General features: G+C 44.7%; 1 protein-coding gene and 5 non-coding genes across 6 annotated transcripts in view; 3 read left to right on the top strand and 3 right to left on the bottom strand.

Moving 5' to 3' along the window:
• LOC148671543 (scavenger receptor cysteine-rich type 1 protein M130-like) overlaps positions 1 to 23,780 on the top strand; it is a 401,186-nt gene that overhangs the window by 61,062 nt on the left and 316,344 nt on the right. The window lies entirely within an intron of this gene.
• LOC148671572 (5S ribosomal RNA) lies at positions 281 to 399 on the top strand. The gene has a single exon (XR_015937226.1). It is a non-coding gene; the product is annotated as a 5S ribosomal RNA (ribosomal RNA).
• Positions 10,586 to 10,658, bottom strand: trnaa-cgc (transfer RNA alanine (anticodon CGC)). The gene has a single exon. It is a non-coding gene; the product is annotated as a tRNA-Ala (tRNA).
• Positions 17,692 to 17,779, bottom strand: trnay-gua (transfer RNA tyrosine (anticodon GUA)). The gene is given in 2 exon segments: positions 17,692 to 17,727; positions 17,743 to 17,779. It is a non-coding gene; the product is annotated as a tRNA-Tyr (tRNA).
• Positions 19,191 to 19,262, top strand: trnam-cau (transfer RNA methionine (anticodon CAU)). Its single transcript has one exon. It is a non-coding gene; the product is annotated as a tRNA-Met (tRNA).
• trnar-ucu (transfer RNA arginine (anticodon UCU)) lies at positions 23,378 to 23,470 on the bottom strand. The gene is made up of 2 exons: positions 23,434 to 23,470; positions 23,378 to 23,413 (listed from the first exon to the last, which is right to left on the bottom strand). It is a non-coding gene; the product is annotated as a tRNA-Arg (tRNA).

Here is a 23,780-nt window from a genome sequence, read left to right as displayed (position 1 = left end):
TTTTCAGAATTGTATTGAGATCGTTTTCCACAGAGCTCAGATGTCAAAGCACAGCAGCAGCTCTCCACAGCGATCCTCTATAGCGCCCTTTCTCCCGCAGCTCCGTCCTCATTGGAAGGAAGCAAGAGTGAAAGGCTGAAGTGAAATAGAGCGGGGACGAAGGCAGTGAAGAGAGAGAACGTGGGAAGAAGAGAAAAACGCAAGGGAAAAAAAGCAGCGTCGTAAAAGAGGTGACGGAGCTGTCCTCTCAATAAGAAGGGTGCCAGCGAGCCTTGCTCTTGCTTACGGCCACACCCCCTTGAGCACGCCTGATCTCGTCTGATCTCGGAAGCTAAACAGGGATGGGCCTGGTTAGTACTTGGATGGGAGACCACCTGGGAATACCAGGTGCTGTAAGCTTTTAAGCGCAGGAGGCGCCCTATCCCCGCTCCCTCGTTCATTCCCCTGTTCACACATGCAGTGCGGCTTGTCCGTCTGTTTGTCAGCTTTGGCGAGACACGGGTGATTGTTTATTAGCGTGAGCGTTTTTTATTCTGATCAGGAACAGTTTTACAAGTCCGCAAAGGATCGAGGAAAGGTTTATCGCCAGCTGAAAAGAGACACAGCGCTTCGGCTGTGGAGACTTTATTAATAAGGCCCCTCAGTAGTTGAGATCTCTGTTATTCCCATCTAGAAACATGCAATCAGCATGTTATTGCTGAAGCAATAGTCACAACATTATTCCACACCTGGGTGAGATGCAGGTTATGATGACAGTCATGCTTTCTACACCTTATACTGAGCTCAGAAATGGACCAAGCGGACATCTCACGAGCAGATCCCTCCGCGTATAAGAAAGGCAACTTGTCTCAGCAAAAATACAAAAAGGCAAAAACCCCACACTTGGAATGCAAACCTACCCTAAAAAGGAAACACGGTTTTAAAACGAACTTGATTTTCCCCTGGAGAAACCTTTTTATGGACACACATCGCATCTATTACACATGTAGAACTAAATATAAAGATAAAACTTAATATAAGAAGTCATGACATATCACACATGACGAAGCCTGGTCCAGAATAAACAGTTTACACTGACCCACCTTTATTTACCCTGGTCACTCACTTCTATTAACTGTTTAACTGGGTAACAAATTAATATTTGTTTCAATTTGGGATCTACACCTGGGAGCCCTGAAATGTTGGCCAGAGGGGAGAAGCTGATATTCAGACGTGAGAATATATTAAAATAAAGGATCTGATGTTGTTTTTCACCTGTCTAATCAAAGCTTGTTCAAAAATTATCTGATTATAGGACACACGAGTTTATAATCATACTCATTCCACTTTTTAACCCCGTATATATGCACAATATGAAACGTATATACACTAAATCTCACGTGTGACTCCCATAATATACATTTCTTTACGAAAATTAGGAACACTTACTACAATTATCAACCCCCCATGACGAGGCAATATTTCATACCTTTGTTTCTTTGTGGGTTCAAAGTTCTGTCCTGTCGTTTCACACGTAATGTTTTGGTAGTTATCTCAATTTTCCTTTGCAATTATCTCCAAGATCATCATCAACTTTTTGTAAAACGCTATGCACAACTGATATTTAAAGAAAGTCCTGTACCAAAACGTCTTCGTAGGGAAAGACAACTTTTTTTCCTTACGTTAGTCGCTACACGGTTACTCAAAAAATCCATTCACCGCCTTTAAAAAAAAAGTTTCGTTTTTTATTGTGGTTCACTGACATTTCTGTCACAATTCTGAGGGACCCCAAATAAAATTCACTTGCCGGTATAAAGACGCCGGCGAGGATAAGACAGGTATCGAGCCACCTGCGTATCTAGCGGACGTTTAAAATAAAAAAAATGGCGTGTAATGTTGCGAAGGGCTACTGTTTTTTTTATAGTTTGTCGATTGTAAGGGACGTGGGCCGCGACAGAAATACTGGACGGGGTGGGAAAAGGTTTATTGATGGTTTATTGTACCGCAATGGTCACAATTGACTCACCAGCAAAGATGGCGCCGAGGCCACATCGGCTCCCTCCCGCCCTGCCTCGCACCGAAGCTCGAGCTGCGGAGCGCGACGCCAAACCGCCAGTCCACGGGCGCGGGCGCCGGACATAGACGTCATAAACCCTTCCGAGGCGCAGGAATTACAGATCACTGTAGATTCTTCTGGACCCGGGTTAGGGACAGTGTGCCCTCCGTGAGAGTCTTCTGAGGAAGCCAGTGTCTCATGGGTGTCCAGGCTTGGTACCATCTGTCCATCACAGGACACACAGACACACACACTCACACACCCTGGACAGGACACCAGTCCATCACAGGACACACACACACTCACTCACACACCCTGGACAGGACACCAGTCCATCACAGGACATACACACACCCTAGATAGGACACCAGTCCATCACAGGACACACACACTCACACACCCTGGACAGGACACCAGTCACTCACAGGATACACACACACACTCACACACCCTGAACAGGACACCAGTCCCTCACAGGACACACACACACAACCTGGATAGGACACCAGTCCCTCACAGGACACTCAGACACACACACTCACACACCCTGGACAGGAACCAGTCCATCACATGACAAACACACATTCACTCACACACCCTGGACAGGACAGCACTCCATCATAGGACACACACACACCAGGGCCAGTTTTCCCAGAAGCCAATTAGCCCAAAAGCCTGTCTTTGGACCCGAAGAACACAGGGAGAACATGCAGACTCCACACAGACAGCCCCCCCCCCCCCCCGGGTCCAGACCCGAGCCCGGAGCCCCCCCGCGCTGAACCCCTCCGTACAGACGGCCGCACACAGCTCCGTTGTTCCCGATTCCCGAGGTGATCTGTTAAAAGAAGCCGGTGTGTTGCCTCCAGGTGACATTTCCTACTGGAATCAGGCCAGGAGGCTCTTCTGTACACAGAAGGGGATGGGGGTGGGGAACAAGCCGCCCAGCCCTGTGGTTGAAGCCGATACCCCGGCTTCTCTCCAGACACAGCTGGGTGAGCTCCTCCAGTCAGTACAGGGGGCTCTACTGTACACAGAGGGTGGCGGGGGTGTGGAACAACTCCTTTGTTCGGGGCCTTGGGGCATTCTTGTTGTGAAAGGCGCTATATAAAAAAAACTGAATTGAAATTGAATCTTACAGGTTTGGGTTTTTCAGAGATCTTGTCAGAGATCTTGTCTGACGTGCCCGTTTCAAAAACGTAACGACACTCCTCACGTCCGAGCGCCGCCGGTCTGTGACGTAACGTATCCTTACACAACCATGACGGTTTCATCATGGACAGCACGAAAGCCCGAAAAGTGGTTGACGTTTTAATTTGGCAACACCACGATGGATCCCAGTTTTTTTTTTTATTTTGGAGGCCAAAAAGGACAAAAAAGGAAACGTCCGGAGTGGATCGATGGTCATCTCTGCGGTTGTTCTGATGTTCTGAAAAAACAAAACAAAAAAAAAAACGGCTCGCTTGCCCGGTCGTGTAGTGTTTCCACACCCCACGCAAATCAACTTCTCTTCGCCCCCGGGGGCTCGTCGCCCGCAGCACCCCTCTCACGTGATAGGGGCTTCCCCCGGCTGTGACGTACTTACCCCACCTCCTTCAGCCAACGTCATACCGAAGGTCGCGCTTCGGGCCGCGGCGATGTTGACGGACTGTCTTGTAGTGTGAGAAGGGTTTAAATTTCGACTTAAGGAGTTGGCCATCGTTATATTTCGCGAGGTATCATACGGGGGGAAAAAGAACATTTATATTTATCAACCTACTAGTAATACTGGGTGGATGTCACGTTCCCCAAAGTTCAGTGCCTCTCTCTAATAAAGTAGAAACGTGACATTGAACTCCGTTCGAAACAGGAGAAATCACCAGGACACGATACAACTGACGTCCGGAAAAGAAAAAAAGAACTCCTATTCCCATTTGTAATGACCCCGTAGTGTTTTTCCCGGTGTGCGCTCATCTTTCGGAGACCCGTTTCTCTCTGGTGTTTTGCTGTTGGAATAAATGCCGAGGTGACCCTTCTGTGTGGAGTCTGCGTGTTCTCTCCAGCGGGTTGTTTCCTACACCGCAGGGGCTGATCGAACCGGGGTCTCCCAATCGTCACAGAAGTGTGTGTCATTTTGGGTGGTGGTGGGGGGGTGCATCGGGGATACTGCGCCCCGAGGGGATAACCTCTCACCTTACTCCGGACGAAGGGAGAAGACCTGTACCTTCACGAGTCCGGGTTGTGAAAACTTCTTCTGGCAGTTCAAAACGTTTCGAAGAGACTACAGCGCTACCCTGTTTTCCATTTCTATCGTGTATTATTATACAGTCATAAGTATCTGTACTGATCACAGATCCCCCTCTCACTACCAGGACTGAAGCCCAGTGCAGCACGAATAATAATAATAATAATGAATCCGTCTGGACTCTCCACTCAGAGCTCTTCCCAGGTCAGGGGGATCCCCTCCAGCCCCCCCAGTGTGCAGCCCCCACGTGGATGATGCTCCAGTCCGCTCAGCACACAGCAGCTCTCAGTGGGGAGGAGAGCAGAGGGATGGAGCCAGTTCAGAGAAGGGGGTGATAAGGAGGCCATGATGGGTCAAGACCAGGGGGGGAATCAGGCCAGGACACTGGGGTAACACCCCTACTCTTCTCCAGAGACACCCCGGGATTGTTAACGAGCACAGAGAGTCAGGACCTCGGTTTGACGTCTTATCACACCTCTCCCAGCAGCAACCTTAGTTTTTCCCATGAGTCTCCCCTCCAGGTACTGACCAGGCTCCCACCTGCTGGGCTCCAGTGGGGGAGGGGGCTGCCAGCTGGGAGCTGCAGGGTGAGATGGCTGCTGGGCAAACGATGGCTAAAGAGCTTCCTAGGACACCCTGGAGTTCGTGGTCAACTTCCTTCTCTTCAGACGGAGGTGGCTTGAAATCTGTCTCGTTTCAAGGAGTATTGGACACGATGCCCCCCCTGCTTTAGCCCCGCTAACTGGTGGCACGCCGACAATGAGGGCTCTCGGCCTCAATCCATCAACCACAAACTCTCCGGGATGAAAGAGAAAGACAGACTCTGTTCGTTCGTTTCGGGGGGGGAGGGAAAAAACCAAAAGCTTTTTTTAAAAAACATTTTAATGATGCTTAGCAAAAGAACAAAAATTACAATACAGATTAATGTCAAGGGACACACCCCCCCCCCCCCATCTTACGATCATCACAGGACCTTAAAATAATACTTAATAATACAAGGTCATGCAGACGATCTGAGGACTCAGGTGGAGATAATGTGAAAGTTTTCCACAGTCCAGTCTGGGGTCCCTCAGCTTCAGTCCAGACTGGGGTCCCTCAGCTTCAGTCCAGACTGGGATCTGGGGTCCCTCAGCTCCGGTCCAGTCCAGTCTGGGGCCCCTCAGCTCTGGTCCAGTCCAGTATGGGGCCCCTCAGCTCCAGTGCAGTCCAGTCCAGTCTGGTGTCCCTCAGCTCCAGTGCAGCCCAGTCTGGGGTCCCTCAGCTTCGGTCCAGCACAGTCTGGGGTCCCTCAGCTTCGGTCCAGCACAGACTGGGGTCCCTCAGCTTCGGCCCAGCACAGACTGGGGTCCCTCAGCTTCAGTCCAGACTGGTGTCCCTCAGCTTCGGCCCAGCACAGACTGGGGTCCCTCAGCTTCGGTCCAGACTGGGGTCCCTCAGCTCCAGTGCAGTCCAGACTGGGGTCCCTCAGCTTCGGTCCAGCACAGACTGGGGTCTCTCAGCTTCGGTCCAGACTGGGGTCCCTCAGCTTCAGTCCAGCACAGTCTGGGGTCCCTTAGCTTTGGTCCAGTCCAGTCTGGGGTCCCTCAGCTTCGGTCCAGCACAGCCTGGGGCCCCTCAGCTCCAGTCCAGTCCAGTCTGGGGCCCCTCAGCTTTGGTCCAGCACAGTCTGGAGTCCCTCAGCTTCGGTCCAGCACAGACTGGGGTCCCTCAGCTTTGGCCCAGCACAGACTGGGGTCCCTCAGCTTCGGTCCAGCACAGACTGGGGTCCCTCAGCTTCGGTCCAGCACAGTCTGGGGTCCCTCAGCTCCAGTCAAGTCCAGTCTGGTGTCTCTCAGCTCCGGTCCAGTGCAGTCTGGGGTCCCTCAGCTTCGGTCCAGCACAGTCTGGGGTCCCTTGGCTCCAGTCCAGTCCAGTCTGGTGTCCCTCAGCTCCAGTCCAGTCCAGTCCAGTCCAGTCCTTGGTGGGGAAGGCGACTCCGATCTTAGCTGGCACAGAACCAGGAAAGGAACCTGGAAAGAATATTGTTATTGCAGGTGTGAGGGACACAGACACGGACATCACCATGACATCAAACAGCAAGAGGAGACTCCTTCTTGAATCACAGACACGACCGGGCGGCGTCCCCCTGTCTGCTCACCTGCACCTCCTCTTCTTCTTCTTGTCCTTCCCGGCAGCCTGCTCCTCCTCTCCCTCGCTCTTCCTCTCCTGACACACGGTCTCCGCCGCCTCCATCGGCTCGTCCTTATCATCTGTCTCCACCGACATGCAGCTCAGGGACTTTAAAAAGACACACCAGCACTTCTGAAGCAGAGACAGGAGAGTCACGTTAAGAGTCGGACTGGACACTCCAGGACATGAACACTGCACTGAGAGAGAGAGGGGTTCATACACACACACTGACTGGACACTCCAGTACATGAACACTGCACTGAGAGAGAGAGGGGTTCATACACACACACTGACTGGACACTGGACAGGAGTAAAGAGAGAATCAGAGCATTACCCACTTTCTTTTTCTTCTGTCTCACAGGAGGTGGTGATTGGACCTCCTCCAGCTGGAGTCCGAGTAGGGAGAGAGGGGGCAGGAGAGGGACAGCACAGGGAGAGAAAGAGAGAGACAGGTGAGTCAAGTGTCCCAAGAGTACAGAGACTCTGCTGAGATCACACTCGCAGTGAGTGAGCCTGGGTGTAGCCCACTAATACTGACCCACTGTACACCATAGGACAGAGAAGAGGAGGAGGAGAGAGACACACTGCCTAGACACCACAGGACAGAGAGGAGGAGGAGAGAGACACACTGACTGGACACCACAGCACAGAGAGGAGGAGGAGAGAGACAGTGACAGACAGGGCTGACAAGACAGACAAGATGGCGAAACTCCACCACAGACAGGACAGGAGGCAGGGTGGGACCAGCACTGACCTTCTTCCTCTCTCCTGCCGGATGAGCTGTCTCCACCTCCTCTTCCTCCTGCAAGTCAAGAGACAGGCTGAGAGAGAGACGGACTGGTGGGACATCGGCGAACAGAGCTGAAGGCAGAGAGCCGGGGAGACAGGCCCAGCTGGGACAACGCAGGACAGACAGAGAGACAGACAGAAAGGAAGGAGAGAGAGACACAAAGATGAAGGCACAGAAAGACAGCAGGCAAAGAGAAAGATTGAGATTGAGGGACAAACAAACCGAGAGAGAGAGCGGAAGGAGAGAGAGAGAGGAAGGAGAGAGAAGGACAGACAGACTGACAGACGGGGCTGAAAGAGAGAGAGACAGAGAGGCAGGGACAGACAGACAGCAGGACGAGAGAGAGACAGAGATCGAGGGACAATAATTTGGTTTCGAAATTTATTCTGAAAATATACAATCATTCACTCCTGAAAAATATCGAGTTCAAATTATACATTATGTACAATATTGTAATCAACATATGGCTAATTATCAAAAATAAAAAAAACTGTACTGGGGGACACAGCTGGCTGTGCTGTTCTGGACAGAACACACTGAGGTCCAGTTTCCACCTCCTGCAGGATCAAACAGCACCTCCACTGGCTCTCCAGTGAACAGAGGGACAGACAGAGAGGCTTCAGGCTGCAGGGTGACATTGTCTCTGTGAGCTGAAAGACAATCAGGACAGAGGATGATATAAGAACACACTCTGTCAAGAATATAGAGCCCTCTAGTGATCCTACTGTAGACCTGCTCACCACCCACAGTGACGATCACAGTGCTGATACTGCTTCCATTAAGGTCCCTCACTGTGTAGTTGCCCTGATCAGCTGGAGTGAGGGAGCGGAGTGTCAGAGAGCTGTTCTGCACTGACACTCACTGTTCGTACCTGGGGCCAGGGAGCCCTGCGCTGCTCAGTAAGACTATACGATTCCGGACAGATCGTGCAGGATCAAACAGCACCTCCACTGGACCAGCAGTGTGGAGGGGGAAGACAGAGAGGCACCAGGCTGCAGGCTGTGGACTTCTGAGTGAGCTGAAAAGGGACAGGTAGAAACATGTTGAATATTTAGTTTTACAACAATACCTTGAGTTTGGACTGCGATCAGCTTCATTTTGTATTTCAGCTGTGAAAATGCAATTTCAAAAATGCACGCCACAGTCATGTTAGGTTCAAGTTACAGTTGCATCACAACTCAATACATTTGCAATTCACTTCTGAGATAATTGTTCCTGGTGTTTGTGTTGTGTATGCCTTGCAATGGAGGGGTGAGAAATAATGGACTTATTACATTATAATGAATAATAATTGCTTACACTTATATAGTGCTTTTCTGGACACTCCACTCAAAGCGCTTTGCAGGACATGGGGACTCCCCTCCACCACCACCAATGTGCAGCATCCACCTGGATGATGGGACGGCAGCCATAGTGCACCAGAACGCTCCCCACACACCAGCTATGAGTGGGGAGGAGAGCAGAGTAATGAAGCCAATTCATAAATGGGGGTTATTAGGAGGCCATGATTGGTAAGGGTCAATGGGAAATTTGGCCAGGACACTGGGGTAAAACCCCTACTCTTTTCGAGAAACACCCCGGGATTTTTAATGACCACAGAGAGTCAGGACCTCGGTTTTACGTCTCATCTGAAGGACGGCACCTGTTTACAGTTTTTCCAGTGTCCCCGTCACTATACTGGGGCATTAGGACCCACATGGGCCACAGGGTGAGAGTTCCCCCTGCTGGCCCCACTAACACCTCTTCCAGCAGCAACCTTAGTTATTATTGTGAAGAATGAAAGAATATTAGGAACATGAAAAGGTTGAATGTTTTAAATGCGTTTTTTTACTGAAACATCCGCTACAGAGATGCGCACACACGTCATTACAAACGCACACCTGCACAGAGACGTCCTCAAGCGCCTTGTTCACAATTATGGGCTCCAATAGGAACAAAAAACGCCAGCCTGACAACTCGAGCATTCAAACCAAGAACCCAACACGTACTTATGTTGGCAGCCTGTGCAGAAAAGCAGAAAGAACCACAAGCCTTCTCTATTGGGAGGAAAAACACACACTCCCTCTCTCACACTCCTGATTTCCTTAAATAGCTCATTCTTCATCTCTGGCTCCTACATACAGTATAGCAGCGCTCAGTCTGCTTTGAATAAGCCATAAATCTAAGATTTGTTTTATCTGTTCCTCTTGTCTAGGCCTAGAGCTGCTTTTCATAAAAGAGCTGTTTGCATAAATAGCTAGGGTTACAGCTGAAGACACCAGCTTCATCCCCCAGTGTGTTATACGTCGGGAGCAAGAGAAGAGGGCCAGGCCGTGCCTTTTCATAGATTTTTCTTCTGAAAAGTCAGTTTCTCAGAGGCAGATTTAGCCCCTCATGCATTGTAGAGAGATAGACACGCCCGCGCGCGCACAGTTAGAGCTGCACCCTCACACAGAGTCAGACCCGCACAGACACATCCTCTTGTTTAAACAAATACACAAACCTGACGGCGCTCACAATGATCCACACACACACACACACACACACACACACACACACACACACACACACACACACACACACACGACATCAGTAGTCACTCTTGCACACTGGACCCCAGCTCAGTCCTCACCTCCAGCTCCTGCAAACCGCTTCGAACAAACTGCATTAAGAAAATTAGGTTGCGTTCCGGTAGCAGGCCATCCTGGGCACCAGTGTGAGTTACACACTCATTTGTAAAAGCCCTTCCGCATCGTCGGGCATGCTTCACAGTGCTGGACCTGGGGTGTGGGTGCTGTCTGTGTGGAGTTTGCATGTTCTCTCCCTGGTCTGTGGGGGTTTCCTCCAGGTGCTCCAGTTTCCCACAGTCCAGGGACAGGCTGCCACTTTCACTGGGCAGTGCACCGTCACCGTGGCAGCATGGTGGGTCGGATCTGATTTCAGTCTTTATTTCCTTTTTTAGAGATCCTGTAACCAGGACCTGTTCACTGCCATGACGGACACAAGGAACAATAAAGCTGAAGTCTTGTTTCCCACAAGAAACAACAAAACCGAAGTATTGTTCGATGTGCCGGTACAAACTTTTAGGTTATATAGTCCTTCCTTGCTGCTTCAGACGTCATTCGGTGTTATGGTAAGGGGGGGGTCGTGGTATTTGGCCAGTTAAGAGACCCTGGCCAAATGGTCAGTTTAAGATTATGCCCCCTCGCATCTGGAATCCTTATCAGTTAACCCCCTTTCCTGCCATAAACCCCTGTTGCTTAGAAGTCTAATTTTCAGGCAGAACTGACTTAAGTTAACCCTATTTACATCTTGTCTCTTACTTCAGCCCTCTTCCATTTGCTAGTTAAAAGTTGTACAACCCATTTGTATGCGACAAAAGAAGCCAGTCTGTTTCCGCCCGGTTTCGAACCGAGGGCCTTTCGCATGCGAGGCGAACATGATAACCACTACACTACGGAAACAGTGGTAAGATGTGCCCAGCGGCCCAGTGCTGAGCTTCGCCAATGCGTTTCAGCTGCTTCCAGTGCCTTTATTGGAGTGCGCTGATGGACCGTGCTCTCTCTCCAGAGACCAGCACGCCTGTCATGGACGGAGCAGGAAAGGCGGTGCCACATTCTACAGCCCTCTCCACGCAATCGGGCTACTGAAGTGGAGAAAATCGCCTCTCCAGAAAGTGCAAATATCATAGAGGTAGAGGTAGGGAGAGAGGAGGAGTACAAATTCAAGCAGAGGCCTGAGTGGAGCACTGTCGTATGGCCCTGACATCAATCCCTCAACTCTCTGCATAAAGCAGTGTCTTATGGCCATAACATCCCACCCCCACCACTCTCAATGGAAAGCACTGTCGTATAACCATGACATCCCACCCCCACCACTCTCTGCATAAAGAAGTGTCGTATGGCCCTGACGCCCACCCCTCCACTCTCTGCGTTAAGCTGTGTTGTCAGGCCCTGACATCCCACCTCCGCCACTCTCTGCGTAAAGCAGTATCTTCAGGCCCTGACATCCCACCCCCGCCACTCTCTGTATAAAGCAGTGTCATATGGCCCTGACATCCCACCCCCACCACTCTCTGTGTAAAGAAGTGTCGTATGGCCCTGACACCACCCCTCCACTCTCTGCGTTAAGCTGTGTTTTCAGGCCCTGACATCCCACCTCCTCCATTCTCTGTGTAAAGCAGTGTCATATGGCCCTGACATCCCACCCCCACCACTCTCTGCGGAAAGCACTGTCATATAGCCCTGACACCCACCCCTCCACTCTTTGAATAAAGCAGTGTCGTCAAGCCCTGACATCCCACCCCCGCCATTCTCTACGTAAAGAAGTGTCATATGGCCCTGACACCCACCCATCCACTCTCTGCGTTAAGCTGTGTTGTCAGGCCCTGACATCCCACCTCCGCCACTCTCTGTGTAAAGCACTGTCGTATGGCCCTGACATCACACCCCCACCACTCTCTGCGTGAAGCACAGTCATATAGCCCTGACGACCACCCCTCCATTCTTTGCATAAAGCAGTGACGTCAAGCCCTGACATCCCACCTCCGCCACTCTCTACGTTAACCCCTGTTAACTCGCTTGCTGAATGATCTCTCAAGAAATCCCTGGTGAGATTCAACAGGTGTTTTCTTCAACAGCCACTAAAAGTCTGATGACCTTCTCTGGATTTCCTGAATATGATGTAAAATTAGTTCAAATAATTTGGTAGTTAACAGAACAAAATGCTTTGGAGGTACATTTAAAACAGCAGAGCAACACTGTAGCACTTCGTGTGTGACTGAGTTTAATTGTGTAAACCTGTCTCTCTATGAACACGAGCAAAGAGTTCTCACTCAACAGAAGATTGCGATGTGAGCACAATAATGTAAGACATCTGGTGATGCCAGGGATTGAACTCGGAACTTCATACATGAAAACCATTGAACTACATCCCCTATGGCACAGATGGTGGAACTGACTTAAAGATGTGCATATGTTCACTGACCACAATCCACCCTTCATGAATAATTGAAATGATTAATTTATTTTTATATCCAGTCACATGGGCGACGGTGGTTGATTCTTCAATGGGGGAGAGCGTTTTTCTACCTCCTTACTCGACTGTCTTTCAATTATGTTTTCCTTGAAATCTTTTTGCATCTTTTAAGTGCTTGCGATTAAATTACGCATAGAAAAACAGCAGTACAGTTGATGTTCATGGACCGATGCACACAACTCCAGTGATAAAGCCCTGTCTGTAAATATTGTAGAAGAACGTTAAAGGGCGAAACAACGCTCCAACCACGGGAATGGTAACAAGAAGGATCGTGTTCTTATTTAATATGTGCTTTTGAATTGCCTTGTCAATACACACAGGCTTTAGAGATGGACAAATAATTTACAGTGGTGTTTGTAAACAAAGATGGAACATGTTTTTTTCTATACCAGGAAGAAAGGAGCAGACTCTTAAACTTTAAGAGACAGAAACAATACCTCATCACAGCTAACACTAATTAAAACAACATCACAACAGAAGAGTGAAGCCTTAGGTGAATCAAATTAGTTTTCATTGGTCGTCTGTGTCTTCATAACTTTGTAGGTGAGAGAGAGGGTTGCGAAAATGTGCGGGTGCTTCTTAGAAGTGTGTTGGTAGTACAGGTGACTTCCAAATAATTGAGCCGGGTTTTAATCCCGGCCAGTGCATCCCCAAACCTTTTCAAGATAATCATTTATCCGGTAGCACATCTCCTGAAACTAACATTCGAGGTAGGAAGCGTGCTCTTAAACACCAAAACACTCAAAAAGGAAGAAGCAGATCTCTGTACACAAGACAGTAGTGCAATATTAGAATTTCTGAGTTCTTGATGGATTCAGGCTCCTTCTCAGAGGTCCTTGCTCGCCAAATAACTTTACATCTGAGGAAGAGCACCACGGAAAAAAAACCCAACTCAACAAGCGAGCGTGTTGGTTGCTCTTGCTCTTAATGCAAGGAGCTGTTTTTTTTTCCTCGCAATAATCATTATTAACCAAAAACAGCAGCACAGGTAAGTCGCATTTGTGATTATGTCACTTCTCTGCTTCAGCAAGGTCAATAAAAGACTCTGAAAGTAGTAAAGCAAAACTGAACTCAAAATCATATTAGGAATTCTGAGCGATATCTCCATACAGGTAATCCAATAAGAACGTTGAAATATTTGAATATAATCTCTCTATATATTTCGCTGCTTTTTACCCGGAGTAAAACTATTGGATTGAAGGAATGCTAACCGCTGGGTTAAAATGTATAGTTGTTATTTGGAGAAATCTGTAAACTCGTGATCTTATATGTTTTAAAAGACAGCACAGGGAAAAACGACAGTGCTGATTATTTTCCAGAGACAGAGCACTGATGACCTCTCCGAGCTGATTGATAAAGCCCACCCAGTGGATAGTCTAGCAGAACGTCAAAGAACATTCACCTTTGTATCCAAAGAAACGACAGGAACAACATCAGGAAGCACAATCAATTCCCCTTTTAAATCTTTCCTGTAAGGTATGCTATGTGAATCCATGAAGTTAATCCTCTGATCTCTTTTGATCACGAACAAAGTATTTCTGATGGAGCGCTATGTTCAAAGATTTAATAAGCTTTACCCCTGCCAACGATTCGGCGTGAAGAATTAAAAGTTTCACAGACAAAAGCAGCTCACCACCACAGCCAATATTAAATGTACTTGCCGGTACACTATCATGTGCACTGCCTCAAAAGTGATCTCGGCAGACGTTGTTCCCTACATAAAGCTGAACGTGCCAAAGAGAATTTCTGTTGAGAAAACAAAATATTTTTTCTGCCTTGATGTTAAGCCTGTCTTTTAGAAAGTCTATCTCTAAACACCTCCCGCAGCCTAACAAAAAGCGCTTTTACTGATTGTATTGCAGGTCTTAAAACATTAACATTTGACAGCAGTGGAATTCAAACCCACGCCCCCAGAGAGACTGGAGCCTAAATCCAGTACCTTAGACCACTCAGCCACGCTACCTTCCTCCATACCCATCTTCCTCACATTGCCGGCTTGGACTAGGGGGGGCTTCAGCTCTTGTCGTCAGATCTAATGATATCATGACATGTGGAAGTGACTGCACCTTCATCTTCCGAGATGCTTTCAATAACACAAACGCTACTTTCACTGGCACAAACACAGCAATAATGAAGGTGGTGGGATTCATCCTTTGTGCTGTTTGTAGGGGTGCAACTCTACGGTGATCTGCTGACTTGAAGAGCAAAAATCAAAATCCTCTGCTATTACTGTTGCTTTTTTCATAGTTTCTTCAAATCCTTCATTTGAACGTAGATTTTGAAGGATATTGATGATAATACCACATAAATTGTGGTTTTCTTGTGATCGCCAATTTTATTCAAATAACAGCCTTTTTTACAGTTCCTTGCGTGTTTCACAAGGTATAATAGTCCCCTTCGCATCCTCAGCTAACATATTTTAAAATTACAATAGCTTATACAGCATGCATGTTTACATTTATATTAAAATTAAAGTAAATATACAAGAATACATACAGTGCTAACCCAATAATTCTTGTCAGGTTCTCCAACAAATCTGCGTTGTTATTTTAACATGTTTCAGCTGAGGGTGCAACAGGAGTAAAAATGAATTTTCCCGCCAGCCATTCAAAGACCAAATTCCATGAGTGAACATTATTTTCTCAGATGTTGCCGGAATTGGACTTTGCCGGTGGTATTGAATTATGTCCACAACTGTTGTAGTAGTTCCTTCTTGAAATTCGACACGTGCAAAGCACTCGTAATATCATAGATGTTAAAGTTCGCTGAGTCTATTCGAGTCATGGTGTGTATCCCTGCCTATCATTGGGAGACGGGTAGCTTTTTTACACTCAGATTCCAATCTTCAATGCTTTGTTTGAGAGCTTACATAACTTTCATTTTCTCACAATTTCTGACGATTGTTCCAAAGGGGCACCCTGTCAATTCCGAATACTTTTCAAAAATCTGCCTGCATGTTTGATTATTGTCATTTCATTTAGAAAAAGTTCAATATTGATCATAACTAAAGAAAATAATGATCACGAACAAAAAAGGGATAAAGATGCAAGTCGATCTTGAATCAGAGCTGGGTGACACGGGCTTCTGTTCTGATATGGTTGTATGAGAAACAGGAGGAATCGCCAATCTCCTATAGAACATGAGTTGAATCAGGAGTGAGACATTTAGTATACTCGTGCATATGTCAACGCCTGACCTACATCGTAAAACTAACATTAAGTTGTCAGAGACATTCATTTATATACAAACAAGAGACAGACCAAGTAATAATTCTACATTAGTTCAGGTGGGTAAACCTGAACTAACTAACTAACTAATAAACCTTTTAATAATTCTACATTAACGTGTCCTACATTGATCAGACTAATTGACATGGTCTGATTCAGAGCCTGTGCAGTTCGTGCTAATTACAACAAGGACAGTTCTGATCCCTCATCACCGAACTGAACACAAGTTCAGCTGTTCTCCAGTTTTGTTACGCATGGTTTTTCATTGCAATTGAGTTCAGAGCTGGAGCTGATCTCCAGACAGTACAGTGTTTTGGGTAAGTTGTCGAAATTCGCATGAGGCTGCAGACAACTTACCCAAAGTGTTTTCTATAGCTTTCAGGTGGAGTTCATTTATATAAAAGAACGTAAGTGGTATAAACGCAATAAGCCAGACGGCAGTCCAACTTATAATTTTCTGACGCGAGGCCTGACGCGTTATTCATTATGCCACTGACCCTGCTATTGTAGTGCTAAAAAAACACGTTTTCTACATTTATGTCTGTTCACTCTAAAAACTCTAAAAAAGACAAAGGGTTTGTGTGTCGCGCTAAAATTCCGCTTCATTTCGAATGCAAATAAAAACCGTTTTGTTCCAAGAAATCATAGATTTGTCACATCCTTCATACTATACTTCTCTCTTGTATTAGTAAAGCATTTTGATTTAAACTGAACAATATATGAAAGGTTTCATCTATACACTTACACATAATAAGTATACGAATAAATACTCGGAAGAAGCCGCAGCTCAGGTATTAGAGAGATTTAAAATCGGATCGGAGGATTTAGAGTCCAGACTGCAAACCAACAGCTTACACAGGTCTTTTATAGAACCGTTTTGATTTCCTTTGCTTTGTCCCTGTGATGTCATTGTCCTGCTCGCAGCCGAGCCCGACACACGTCTGTTTTTTTGTCGCTGGGCGCACACCCTGCGGTCCATGCGGGTCCTAATACCCCAGTACAATGAAGGGGACCCTAAACGGTAAACAGGTGCCGTCCTTCGGCTGAGACGTAAAACCGAGGCCCTCTGTGATCATTCAGGAGAATGGTGGTGGTGGAGGGGAGTCCCCATTACCTGTAAAGCGCATTGAGTGGAGTATCCAGAACAGCGCTATATAAGTGTGCGCAATAATAATAATAATTATTATAATTATTATTATTATTGTAATGTAAAATGCAATAAAAAATAAAAAAATATCAAACTTTGATTCAAAATAGATTAATATAAAAACTGATAAAGCTAATGCTTTTTTCAGGGCTATAGCTGTAGCTGCGAGAAGGTTAAAAGCGCACAAGTGATCTGTCTTTCGTCAAAGTAATTGCCGGAGCAGTAAGACGCAGAGCACCATCCAGCAACTGTAGACGATGTTCGGGGAAGAGCTAATTCTGTTTTTAGCACAGGGAGTGAGAATGAGCTCAGTCCGGCTCCGAGCAGAATCCATCCTGGTTTGGTTACAGTGCGCCTGAGGATCTTTGGATCGCAACGTAAAAAAAACAATTGCTCACATCGTGTGACTTCCACGACAGGAAGGAAAGATATCACTTAAAAAAATCAGAACTGAAGATTTGGATCCTGGGCCTCAATTTGATCAAATTATTAAAATAATAATTATTAAAATATCAGATTGTGTTTCTGCAACATTTCGTGCACAGTACGCCATTTTAATCTAAAACAGTCACAACGAGGGCTTTACACGCAGTCTGGGGTATTTTCCCCTTTTATATTTTTGCCACTTTATATCGAACCTGTTATACTCCCAGAAGTGCACAGTAGCTTGTACAAATGTACAATTCACCACTGGTATAAACAGATGTGTGCCGTGTTTGCCTTTGTAAGCATTTGTTTAAAAAATAAGTTCACAATACGATAAAAACACAGAAAGCACAAACTTCATAATACAACGATACAAAATCAATACCAAATCATTATGCCAATTAAGTACCTATCCTTTGAAAACAGAGAACACCTTTATATCTACAAAAAACTTGACATTTGTATGTATTTTTGAATTACAAAGCAGACAGAGTAGTCCCTTAATTCAAAGATCGGATCTTGGCCAAAACAAGACAATCAGACGTGGGCTGAATTAGGAACAGGAACCTCTACTTCGTCGTTTATTGAACTTTTGATAAATGTCTGAATGAAACAGATTCGTTTTTTTAACTCTTTGATTAAAGTACACAAAAAGCACCTTCCTTCGAGCTGGAATCGAACCAGCGACCTAAGGATTCCCTGCTAATTCCACTACAGTCCTCCGCTCGACCAACTGAACTATCGAAGGGATGGCGGTAGGCTCTCTGGCACATACTGGCCAATGGAGTGAAATGTTCCGGGTGATTTAAATCCCACTTCGACATCAAGTTTCCAACTCGTTTCCTTAGTCTTGTTTACCTTGAATTTAAGCCACGAACCAGGATTCTACTGTATAAACTTCCAGGGATATTACGAAATGTTTGATGGGGCATCAATCATTCCAGGCGGAAATTGACTCCTTTTTTTTCTCGAGGGATCATATTAAACATTTCATTAGTATCGAGAGGAGGATCACCATGAGACACAAAACAAACAGTTTCTTTCTGTCTTTATTAGAAAGTAGCGTTTGTGCCACATTAATAATATTTTCGTGGAAATAAAGAAGTTTCGAAATGTGGTTTTGAGTTAAATATTAGCGTGTTCATGTAATTAGTTTGTGTTTGTCATTACTATATATATATATTGCCATGTTACTAGAATTTGTAACTGAAGTTTACTAGTTGTGTTTTTTTATGATGGTTAGACATTTGTTGATTACAATATTGTATATCATGTATAATTTGAACTACATATTTTTCAGGTGTGAATAATTGTATATTTTAAGAATAAATTTCTAAAATAAATCATTGGCTTTATTTACTAGTTTCTACACCTATAAAAATCTTTCTTTGATGTATAATAGACCTTTAACTATATATGTATAGTAGTCTTCTAAATTTATCCGTATAATAGAACTACAACCATTTATGTATAATAAACATATAATCATAGATGTCTAATTGACGTATAACGATATACGTATATTAGAATTTCATTCTAGAGCAGTTACGGAGCACAGTTACACGTCTGGTATGCGTTTAATAGTCGTATATTCTACATCTTTTGCCCACTGGGATGTGCCGATTTTAACTTGGCAAACCAAGATACACATTTTCTAATGAAACCTTAATTAAAAGACAGTTTGTTTCTCGAAAGCATGTTATGTAAAAAAAGAGAAAAACGAAAATATATGGATGGTAATCTTTCAAAGCTGAAGATTTTACTTTTGAAAAATTGACATTTTATGTACTGTATGCAGATGCATTCGCTGGTTTTAGAACTTTGCTGTACTTCCTGAATCATTTTCAGTATTATAAAGTGGGTGTAGATTTTTCTTTCAGGTTAGGACGCGAGTGTGTACATGTGTTTGATTTTCGTTTCACTGATTCTCATTGAAGATTTGGGAATTAACGACGAAAGAATCAGTTGCCTCGGAAAGCAGAAGGTTTGGTTCTCAACGATATTGAAGACACGCCCATGTAGAGCAGCAGGTGATGATTTGTGCTATAAAAGACCAAGTGCAGTGACGTCTGCGTTTACCGTTTAGACTTTTCATCTCGGGCGCACTTTTAGAAAGCAAAGATAGAGCAGTTGTGTTGAATCACATTATAACAGCTGTCAGCAGAGTGGCGCAGCGGAAGCGTGCTGGGCCCATAACCCAGAGGTCGATGGATCGAAACCATCCTCTGCTATGTACACTTTATGCACGATTGATAAGCATACCATCAGTTTAATGAAGTGCATTAAAACTGTTTTTTTCTCTCGTGTGTATGAAAGCTTCACACTTAAGGTACTCTTTCATCTTTACCAATAGCAGATGCCCAAATGTATCTTTGGTTGTTCTGCGATCCTTCATAGTTTCCTCAATTCCTTCAAATGAACATCCATATCAAAGCAATTATGTATATATATATATTACAATTAAGGTACATATTAAAAATATCAACGCACATTTGTATAATGCTCATTTAATAATGATTGTCAAGGATTGTCAAGTTCTCCAACAAATCTGTGTTCTAATTTTAAAATATTTTTGCTAAGGATACAACTGGTGTATAAATGAATTCTCCCAACAGCCAGTTAAAGAAAAATTCCACACGTGAAGATGGTTTTCTTGGACATTGACTTAGGTACTTATTTGTTTACTTGTTGTAGTTGCACACGAGTAAAACACGAAGATTTCCTGCCACATTCAAGAGGGTTTGCGAAGAAATCCCTTCAATTTTTAGCGGAGATTTTGTTTACATCATCACAATCTGAAGCACGTCCCTGAGTACGTTTGACCCACCAGCCCTTTGTTTAACAGCTGCACAGGGACACATTCCCGTTGCTTTTCACAACTCACATGTTTGTAGTTAAAGAAAATTAAATACTGTCATTTTCCTGCCAGCTGGCAGTATTTCTTCTGCACTGACCAAGAGTAACCAAGAACTTCATTTCATCTTTCGCAGGCTGTAATCTACAGAAAAGGAAGTGAATACTTGTATTAAGCTAAATCAAGCCGACGGAGTTGCACTGCTGTTGTTTTTATCCACTTTTCGCTAATAGGAGAAAAAAATCACTGGCATTTTTTGGAAGCATTTCTTCTGTCCTGAGAAGCAAGATTTGTATTTTATCTTTCAGAAGTTGTATGAATTTCTTGAAGTTCAGAAACAACTTGTTCCAGAAAAGAAATTAACACTTGCTTCAAAGTAAATCAAGATGTCAGTGTCTCTTGCTGTGTGTGCTCTTATCTGTCCATCTCTCTCTCCTCTTCTCTCTGGCAGTCTGTGCAGAGTATCTGAAGGGGATGTAACACCACTTGGAAAAGAAAAAAATTCTCAGGAAAATTCTCAGGCAGAATAAAAAATCATTATTCTCTTCTCAGTCAGATTCACAGCTCAGACTCACACTCAGACAGGATCTCAACTCCGTACTGCTCTCTATCCTCACAATCCAGAACCAGAAGATATTCAGACAATCAGTGCTGCTACATGAACAATATCAGACATTTCCCCCTTTTATCTTTCCTCCCAGCCCTCTTAGAGACATAGAAGAGCTCCTGGTTCTCCTCTCTGTGAACTGGGCTCAGGGGTCACTGATCTGGCAGTTGTGGCCTCTGTTCCAGGTCGGAAGCAAGAAGGATCTATTAACGCTTTCCAGGACTTCCAGCCCTTCAGTATTACTTTCTTTACTGTATGTCAGCCTCCCAAAATGTTTATAAATGTTTTATGAGTGTGGAATTATCTTATTATTTATATACAGTATTTATGTAATAAACACCAGTAGTGACACTATGATCGGTATATTGATTATTTGTAGCCGATGGTCCGATGGTCGTGTCTACAATAGTGACCATTTGACCAGTCTGTAGCTCTGAGCAGTGGGACTCAGATCACACAGAAGACCTGTCTGTGTGATTCCATACCAGCCCTGGGATTCAGCTACTCTCACAAATGTCTCACAGACCGTCTTATAAATTTACAATTAGATGAAGTCATGTAACAGTTTTACAGATAATTTAAATAATCAGACAGCAGTTTTGGCAGTGGATACATCTCCACATGGGGGAAAGAAACTGAAATATATGTGCTCACTGTAAAGTAGGAAGAGGTGGTCAGACAAGCAAAACAACTTTGCAGATAATGTGAAGTGACATTGTTTTGTGTCAATCAGCTCACAGATTTCGCTTCATGTGCCTTAAGCTGTGCAATTTGTATGGTTGTTGAATGAGATTGATTTCTTCACAAGCCCAGTCAATTGCCAGGTGGAGAGCTTGCCGACACACACCTTCATGAAGACTCTCTTTAAGATTTCATTGTCAAGTCGCCTCCTTTGCATACAATAGTAGCACCGACACTAAAAGAAAGGATGAGAAATAGCGTTTATCAAGCGACTGCAGTGTTTGTTTGACTGAGGATCCTTGTGTGCTGAACTGGCCTCTGGAGAAGTGTAGTGCAGTAAAACAGAAGGTTTGTGTCACTCAAGATTGTTACAGAACAGAACAATACAATTACAATACTTTTATGAGAGTAAATATTACTGGTGCATCACAGTTCTTATAATGGTGAAAACAGGAGCACCTTCTCTACATTTTTGACTGAAGTATTTAAATGGAAAGAAATACTATCACTATGCAATTCATAAATGCAATTGACCTCCTCTAAATGTTCTAGTTTGATGAAACAATGTATGGAATTAGGTGACAATATCGGAATTCATTCAAATGCTCAGGATTAATTTTCAGCAACAAAAAAAGTGCTCGGAAATATTTTACAAGAATGAAACCTTACATTCACCTAAATAAACATTCACCATCTACATTAGCAGAGAACAGTAGGACAGAAGGTTAGTGTCACTGGACACTGCGTCAGAGAGGCCGATCTCTTCTCCCTCATTATGCAGGCTTACCCACTCATGATGAACTGTCCTCCAGCGATACTCAGCTGCCATCATCGACTCAGACATGACGTTCATGTACATATTATACCTTAATATGGTACTGCGTTACAATAATTTGATCAAAACAACTGGTGAAAAAAAAGATAAAGACTTTGTCCAAAAAAGAAGCATTTATACCTTTCCTCTCCTACCAGCCATTACAAGTCACCTAGTTTTTAATTTAGAGGTGGATTAAAGCTCTAGTCTCTTTGGGGGTGTGAGTTGGAATCCCACTGCTGCCAAATATCTCCAACTATCTCAGTGTTAAGAAGCAAAAAACACACATTTGCTGCAGAAGTAACAGGAGAATTTGTGCCATTCAGCCTCATAGCGTGATGTCATTTTCTCAGGCTCATTTTTAGATGCTTGTGATCGAATCTATGATTCTTATGAGTGTGCCCTCCATAAAGGTAGCACAGATATAACGTGCCAAGTTTTCAGAGAATCGCATTAAATACAGGTCAGAAGAAGGCGACAAAGTGTCCGCTAGGCAGTTCAGCTTTTTCAACGGTGTTCTCTGTTGTTTAGGTCCAGAATGACACCCGTTACAACCAGGAAACACACAGTGTCAGGCATCAAAAAGACTTCCCAAAACCCTGATCCTCTCCTTGATCCGGTGATGGCATCCAGACATTTCCTGCAACAAAGCCAGGATACGGTCTTCAACAACACGAGTGAAAGGCTAATTCCCAACCTTTGCAATCCTTTTGGACCGCATGTGCTCAGTGTTAAATGCGCTGTTCATTATTATTATTAATAATAATAATCTATACATTATATAGTGCCTTTAAAGGTGGCTTTTCAAAGTGCTTTACAGAATGAAACCAATAAAGTTAAAAAATACACAAGATAAGCAGGATGAGAATACACAGTTAGAGGAGACAATAGATGGTGGTATTAAATACAGTAGGAACAGAGGGGTAAAGAATAGTTCATTAAAGGCTCTTCTAAAGAAGAGGGTTTTGAGTCTGGATTTGAAGGAGTTTAGAGAAGGTGACTCTCTGATATCCTTGGGAATAAAGATCCAGAGCTTTGGTGCAAAACAGGAGAAGGCCCTGTCACCCATAGAGTGTAGATGGACTGGGGGACAGATAGGAGACCAGAATTAGAAGAGCAAGGCTGTGAGGTGGGGAGTAGGGCGATAACCCAGACAGGTACTGTGGTGTCAAGCCATGGAGAGCCTTATAGGTGAGCATGAGGATTTTGAAGTTGACAGGAAGCCAGTGCAAGGAGTCCAGGACAGGAGTAATGTGATCACAGTCCAGTGCTAATTTCTTTCTTGTGGCTGCTCGTTCATTTTCAACTGTGGACTCTTAAGAAGTCCTTTATTTGACTTGATCAACACTAATCCCTAGAGGATTTTGAAAGGTTGAATCAAAATGATACATGACTCTGGTGGGACTCAAACCCACAACCTTTGAATGACTTCATTCTATCAAAGCCTAGAAGTCCAATGCGCTCTCCATTGCGCCACAGAGCCAACCAATACATTGCTATATAAAACAGCTACAGAAAGCTGTAACTCATGCTTCTCCCGTTGTCTTTAAATTAAGCTCCATAAATATTGACAATGAGTGGCCTGTTGTCTACGAATAGATACCACTGGGATTCACACCCAGGGTCTCTTGGTTTTTAGTGAGGCGGCTTAACCAGCTAAGCCATGGTGCCAAACCTGCTAAATGTTATCCACAACTTCAAACACCTGTGAGAAACGGGCAACTGCAGTGTTACGCCTGCTGGCTCAACAGATAATCCTTTTCGAAGTTTAAGGAGAGGATTTCTTTGTCAAT

The sequence above is a fragment of the Lepisosteus platostomus genome, chromosome 5, assembly GCF_059453375.1.
Source record: "Lepisosteus platostomus isolate fLepPlt1 chromosome 5, fLepPlt1.hap1, whole genome shotgun sequence".
Classification (NCBI taxonomy): Eukaryota; Metazoa; Chordata; class Actinopteri; order Semionotiformes; family Lepisosteidae; genus Lepisosteus; species Lepisosteus platostomus.
Note: the sequence above shows the minus strand (reverse complement) of the source record. Positions and strands in the feature narration are given on the sequence as shown.